Consider the following 7,500-nt stretch of genomic DNA (forward strand, 5'->3'; position numbering starts at 1 on the left):
TATTTGATGTCGTTTTCGAAACAAAATACCCGGCTTGCATTGATTATCAGGATAAAGAGGACGTAATCTGTATATTGGAGACCTTTAATATTCTTTGAAATTCGTCCTTTCTTGGAATAAGGGAGCATATTACGACATAAGTCAAGGAAGACAAATGTTCGTTGTTGCTGGAATTTTAAAGCAAATTGGTTCCATGTGAAGGGGAGCCTACCCGGCCCATGATATGATTACGCATAACTGTCTGCCTGATCAATAAATGGCTTCCTTGTTATGTTTACAGACAAAAGATCGAGATCTTGGGCTTGTTTACAAGAAATATAATGAAAACAGAACTTGCAAGTAAAGCAATTAGTAAGCAACTTTTACTGTACTAGACATTTTCCTCGAACAAGATCAGACGGAATCTGTTTACTGGAACAGCAACATCAGTTTTTGGATTTTATCGTAACTCAAATGCGTTGGGTGAATGGGAATTTTGCTTTCGCAACGCATAGGGGAGAACCTAACAGGTGATGAGCTGCGCTTATATAGTACGCTAAATGAGTTCAAAACATCTGAACCTATCCAAATGTTTCTCTTAAAGTCAAGACTAGCAAAAAAGAAAATATAAGTTTAAATCTTAATCAATGAACGAAATGATATAGGAAATTAATCATACACTGAACTGCGGATATGAAATCAAGTAAAGCTATACTCCTCACCCCCTCCTTGGGGACGTAATTTTACCAATTTCGTAGAGAAGCCTGAAAAAATTCGAAAAACCTTAAATAACAATGACTACAACCAGGTTTTCTGAGCCCGCGAGCCTGAGCATCCCCAGCAATCCATTGTTTTAACGAAAACCGCTGGTCAGCAACCTGGTTCTGGTCATTGCTGTCCAAGGTCTTCCGAAAAATTCAGGATTTCAACGGGGTTTGAACCCGTGACCTCTCGATACCGCGTCGCACCGGTATCGCGAGGTCACGGGTTCAAACCCCGTTGAAGTCCTGGATTTTTCAGACTTCTCTATGTCCACAACTGCGAGGAACATAGCTTTACTTAATTATATCTTAATGTTGTCGTGGAAACTTGAACACATATTTCTGCAAGTTTTGCTTTGCGATGAAGAGTGTGGCGTTGGAAATTTCTGCAGATAACAGGGAATTTAAGAAACGGCGACGGCAACGACTACGACATCGCCACAAAGCAGTAATATCATTGGTTAAAAGACTTAAATAAGCACGGATTTTAGCAAGTATCTTAGCGGTTGTCTGCATAACGACGACGTGAAATCACCAAATTTGAGATTTGGACGACAACGTAAGCATAAGCAGGCAACAGAGAATCCTTCATTCTTTATTTTAACTCTGAAACCGCTCGCACCAATATATTTTAGGATGCTTCGTCCACAATGAAGGACGTGAACGAGACTGAATAAACGAGGAAGACTTATGATAAAGCCAAGTTATATCTTGAGGTACGTTTTCGTCGACCGTCGCCGTCGTAGATCTTAAATTCCCTAACAGATACTGTAGAACGCAGCTGGGTATTGTATTTAAATAAAGTTCTACACTGAAGTTTAGTAAAAACTCGAAAAAAGGATGGAAGAAAGGCACTTTTTATGCAATTTTATTGAGTAAATCGAGAAATATTGTTGGTCATTTCATAGATAGATATAAAACTATTTCGAAATCTGTTTGTCTTGAAAACCGGATTAAACTAGTGTGCCTTTCTGAAAGTATAATGCTTATCATTTTGTGAGGCAGCAAATTCCTTAGCTTGCTGTCTTTGTTTTCTAAGATTTTCTTGAACAGTTTGTCCGTTACGGCTTGCCTTCGGTCCGACAGAGTGACAAGACTTGTCTTAACAAGCGCTTCATCATACAGAAACATGGAAAAATTATATTCATTGCCCTCTGTTGCACTGCCTCTAGCTCGCGAGAAAGAGATACAGGTAGACCGTCATGAAAACTGGGCATGATTATTCCGTGATTGGACCAGAAACAGGTCCGCTAGAACTGTAGTAATTCATTAGGGCCTAGACCTGCGCGCTTTAATTGAGGAAGGCAAAACAAGCGTTTCCTAGATTTCTTGACAACTTTCTCAATATCATGGTTCCATCTTAGATTACTCGAAACATTTACACCCAGAATCTTAGGGTGTGAAACAACATCAATTTGCTTGTCATTAAAATCCTCATTTCCTTTCACTTCGTCTCGTTCAATTGGAACTTGTCCGAGGCAGCACGCGGGGCAAGGATGTCGACAGCGGTCTAGATGTTGCTTGAGGTTTTGATTGTGAAACTCGCTCACTCACACAATGTGTTTTTCTCAGTCTTTGCAGACATATTTTCATTTACTTCATTTGCTCACAAGTGGAAGGAAAATGCATCTTAGTTTTCAGAGAGAAATGCAGTTTTTAGGTAACACAATTCAATACAATACAATACATACTTAACTGACCGCACCCCATAGGGGCTTTTCAGGGCCAATGAAACACAATGAAAGAAACGACAGAACACAACAACAACTGTTAAGAATCCCAACTGGCCGGAGGCAAACCAGCTGGCTATTTACAAGTGCAGCTAGGAAGTTGAACCAGGGACTACCCAGGAACAAATTCAACGAGTGGTCAGAACGAGTCTTGAGCCCGGGATCTCCGGATCTCAAGGCGAGCGTCCTGACCACTGGGCCACACTGCCTCCTCGTACATAGTGCAGAAAAGAGCTAATTTAGTGCAAAAGACGTAATAAACCAAGAAATCTGATTGGTCAATAAGCAAAAAAACTCAGACTAGCCAATAAAATAAGAGTCCTGGATGACGCAATTTATGGTGTAATTTTTAGGTGATCCCGTGAAATACGCGTGTGTTAACTAGCCTTAGCGGGAATTTTGCTCGAGCCACTTGCAAAAATTGTTTGCACAGGTTCATAAAAACCAATAAAAACCTAGGGGAGTCTGGGAGATTTCTCGAGCAGTTTTAAACACTCGATCTTCGGTCTCGTGTTTGTACGATCTGCTCTCAAATTCTCCCAAACTCACCTCCGTTTGTACGAGCCTGTTTATTGCTGCTCTTGGGAGGTTTTTTAAGCACTTTTAAGTGCTTTGTTTGAACTAAATCTGAATCTGCTGATTTAGTCTGAATACATACATGGTGTAATAACAATAGGAAATAGGTCCCCTACGAGGTTAACCACCAGAACGACTTTGGAAAGGTCAGAGCACAACACCAGGAACTTTGTCCCCTACTCTTTTCGAATAGTGTGTGGGATCTTTAACGTCCCACAGAGTTAATGAACAAGGGCTGTGAGATGGGACCTCCAGCTTATCGTCCTTTTCCAAGAAGACTTGAAAGTCTAACCATTTGCAGGTCTAGTTACAAAGGCAGCACTTTCTCCTCAGTTATTTAAAGACCCTGAGTGTTGGTCCGGCCGGAGTTGAACTCACGACCTCCCGCGTGACAGCCTGGTGCTTAACCAACTGAGCCACCGGTGCGCGGCCAGCTGGCTAGGTCCACTGAACGCTTCACCGATGGAGTGAATCAAAATTCACTCGTTTAATAGACCTATTTAGTTCATACAACAACAAATCGAAACGCGAGGGCTACAAGAAAGCCAAATCACCAATTTTAGCTCAAGCTATCATAACGTTCCAATTAAAGTGCTCCCACGTTTGCTTGTAACTTATGAAAGTGGTATCAGGTGTTTAATTTTGATCCCACTAAGGCCATAAGTGCGACAGAAACTCAAGTCAACTTGAGAATAACTTGACCCTCTATCTGGCGCGTTATCGTGTTTTGGTGTGCTCACTGGACAAAAATATGGATTTACACCAAATTTGCACACATATGTTTACTTCAGAGCAAACCTGTAGCAAACATGGTAAATGCCACATTTGCTGCCACATACAAAGAAAAACAAGACTCGTTTTTAAGGTTACAAAGTGAGGCCACTTCAACTAATTTAAACTGCGTTCATATCCAAAGCGGAAAGCCTTTTTACATCCCCAATATGAACCTGCCTATTGATTACAATACCACAGAGTTTACTTTCCGTCTGACTTCGATTGCTTTGCACAAACAGGTGCTCACGACTCGAAGAAGTGCAAACTCGAGAAAACATCGCTATTTTATGTAAAGAGCATGACACCTTTCAACTTGATTCGGTTAATTTGATTCACCTTACAGATCTTGTGAGCAGATTATCGCTAATCCAGGATTACACAAAAAATGTAGGTTTCAATTCTTGGTTTAAAAATGCATTTAAAAGTACTTTGGCTAGTAAGGTAAAGCGGAATCACTGAAAACTGAAAAGACAAGCCGTTTGAGAAATCGCCATCAAGTTAAGGCTACTTGTGCATCTGCCTGGTCTCAAGCTTACTAAGACAAGCATAAGTGCCTTACTTATACCTGAGACTCACTCACTAAATCACATTACACTTGTTTAATAAATTAATAAGTATCATGAATTCTTTAAACCTTTGTTTTTAAGGAAATGAAAAATCAGAGAGTGAAAAACATCGCGGAGCTGAAAAGAGATTATACAACTTTAACCCAGGTTATAGTGGATGGCAGGCGCTCAACAGCGCTGCCCTTATTGTTGTTACTGTTACAGAAGACGCCATCAACAGAAGGGAGACAATGGAATGATGGCCATAATAACGACGACTAAGGTTTTGTTATTATTCTCTTTCTCCCTCCTGGTGATACCTTCTTGGGCAACTTCGTCTTCTTTGCAGCTGGGAGTGTTTTTTTTTTTAAGGAGCCGCTATAAGACGCGTAATTAACTATTATCCTTCCATATTGCGCGCAATATCGCCTGATACTCAGCCGACGAGGCCGTGGGACGAGTTGGCTAAAATCAGGTGACATTCCGCGAGATTGAGCAGGATAATTGTTTTATTATTCAACACCTTGATGACAAAGCACAATTTTTAACGTTTATGGGAAAAAAAGCTGGAAAACTACCATTCTTCTCCGCGACACAAAATTACGTATATTGCAGGATATACGTTAAGTACGCACGGCAAATATTGAGCGCGCTATGACCATATTTGGACATTGTCACAACGTGTTGAATAATAACTAAAAATATCTGCCATTCGTTCAAACATGAAAGACCATGAAATATCGAGAAACCTGCATGCATTATTGAGTTCGACGAAGGGCAACGCAATTCATAATCCTGGGTTCCCAGTGGTCTCAAGGGTGACCTTTTTTGAGATTGTTTCGAAGACCGTCTGCATTTTCTGCGCCATTTTGAATGACGTCATAACGTCCGATGAGCAAAGACTATCGCACCTCGTTTTCGTATAAGTCTGAGCAAGACGTCTGAGCATCGTAAAGTGGATATCTAAAGACTACCTCGTGGTTTTCATGGTTGTGTAGTACAGTTGAGGAAAGCGTGACACTTAGTTAACGTGACCTGTCGAACTATAAATTGATAAAAAAAGTACACACAAACCAAAAAGCACTTTTGTTATCAAAAATTTTGTTCTGAATCGAGACATCTAATTAGCCATTTGTTAGGCCTAATAACAGTGAAATTAATTCACTCGCCACATTCCTAGACTAAAAAAAGGAGCGTTGTAATTTCATTTCTTACAATTTTCTGATAAACTGTACAATAGACCTTTGTCCTTATATTCGTAATTCGTACGAATATGAGCTTACAAGTCAAAGGAAAATTGAAACCTTAGTTTTTCAGCTCATGACTTTGGAACTGATTTCAGCTGGTTTCTTTTAAAGAACCTTATTCCACAATATTCAATCATCCAGACGAAACGGTTGAGTGAGAACTGTCTTCCGCGTTTTATTAAGTAGATTGCAGATTGCTAAGACAACCGAGGTTGTTTGCGTAAAGGAAACACTGAAATCGAAACAATTAGTAAGATAATTTTGCTTGACGACATTTTCTGAGACTAGTGGAGTTCTTTTTCATGCGGAATAGACAAGCGTTGACTGTTTTAATTCAATCTACAATGTATTTGCAATGCACCGGAAATAGACAAATTTCTTTTGCTTATGAAAAGTTCTGGAGTTATGAACCGGCCTGACAGCATCATGGAAATGGGTAAATTGTTGCGAGCAGCATCAACTTTTATCAAAAAATCTTATAATGGCAGCCCTTGGCATTCTTATTAATTGAACGGCCAGTTAACTTGTTCCTTTGTTGTAGATTATGTCCTTGTACATTTTATGTTCCAATTACGCACTATCTTCGAGTCGAAGTCAAGAATGGCAAAAAAGAAAGGATACCTTTAAATCGCAATGTTGTCGTAGAAACTTGAACATTTGCATGCTGCAAAGTTGAATAATTCTGCAGAATGTGGCTTTGGAAATTTCTAGAAAACATGAACTGTAGAACGCAGATGGGTAGCCAATATCCTTACTTTCGTCTGCCTTATGCGATCACAGATAGGCTACTAAAATAATCTTACCTTTTTGTTCCTTCCTCAGTCCAGTCCAGCTTCGAATCTGGCCGCACAAACTTGAAACTACTTCACATACAGTTTTATGTTGAGTTGGGCGAAGCAAATCACTGAAATGGGAGGCATAAAAGCACTTTTGTTATGAAATTCTTGTACTGAGTCGAGGCATCTCATTGCTTATTTGTTGGAGCTGTAACTGTGAAATTTATTCACTCGCCACATTCGTTGAATAAATTCCATCAAAACAAAAGGTCGCTATAATTTCCTTTCTTTTAATTTTCTGAGAAAATGTATGAAAGACCTTTGACTTTTATTCGTAATTCGTACGAACATGAGCTTACAAGTCAAAGGAAAACTAAAATCTTAGTTTTTCAGCTCATGTTTAGGGGTACAGGACTTTGGAACTGATTTCAGCTGGTTTTTTTCGAGACGTTTATCCCACAATCACCCAAACGAAACGGTTGAGTCTAAGAACTGCCTTCCTTGTTATTAAATAGATTACAGATTGCTAAGACAACAGAGGTTGTTTGCGAAAAAGAAACATTGAAAGGGAAACATTTGGTAAGATAATTTTGCTTTTGACTTGACATTTTCTGAGATTACTAGAGATCTTTTTCATGCCGGAAAGACAAGCGTTGACTGTTTAATTTAATATATTTGCAATGCACCGGTAAATAGACATATTTCTGCAAACGAGTCGAAGGTGATGCGTACTTCGAACACAAAAAGGTACAAGAACTTAATCTAAAACAAGGGAACAAGTTAATTGGCAGTTCCAGAGGCTACGACGATAAGACTTTTTGATAAAAGTTCATGACGCTGTTTGCAACAATTTTTACAAGCAATGTTGTGTTGGTGGCGTTGTAAATGCCCGAAAAAAAAACAAACGAAATAAAGGGATTTGTGTCAAATAGTATAATCGTGATTTTAGTGTGCCAGGATTCACTCATGATCTCACATAAGCAGACAAATATTTCTCACGGATTTGTACCGCCTTACTGACCTAGTCCATGTCCAAAGGCTTGGCAATTGCTCCGTCGGCGGGAATTTTAAACCAACTAAAACTTTGCGAGTTTGTAATAATTAGCTTCTCG

At 39.5% G+C, this 7,500-nt stretch overlaps 1 protein-coding gene across 4 annotated transcripts in view; it reads right to left on the reverse strand.

Annotated features, from left to right (window-relative positions):
• Positions 1 to 7,500, reverse strand: part of LOC138036127 (uncharacterized) — a 30,843-nt gene that overhangs the window by 14,536 nt on the left and 8,807 nt on the right. For 3 of the 4 annotated variants that reach the window (XM_068882481.1, XM_068882483.1, XM_068882482.1), the window contains one exon: positions 6,416 to 6,516. The exons of the other annotated variant lie outside the window; for it this stretch is intronic. The gene's annotated coding sequence lies outside the window, so the exon portion shown is untranslated. The remainder of the gene's footprint in view (positions 1 to 6,415; positions 6,517 to 7,500) is intronic. 4 annotated transcript variants of the gene reach the window in all.

Source organism: Montipora capricornis, unplaced genomic scaffold (genome assembly GCF_036669925.1).
Source record: "Montipora capricornis isolate CH-2021 unplaced genomic scaffold, ASM3666992v2 scaffold_461, whole genome shotgun sequence".
Taxonomy (NCBI): Eukaryota; Metazoa; Cnidaria; class Anthozoa; order Scleractinia; family Acroporidae; genus Montipora; species Montipora capricornis.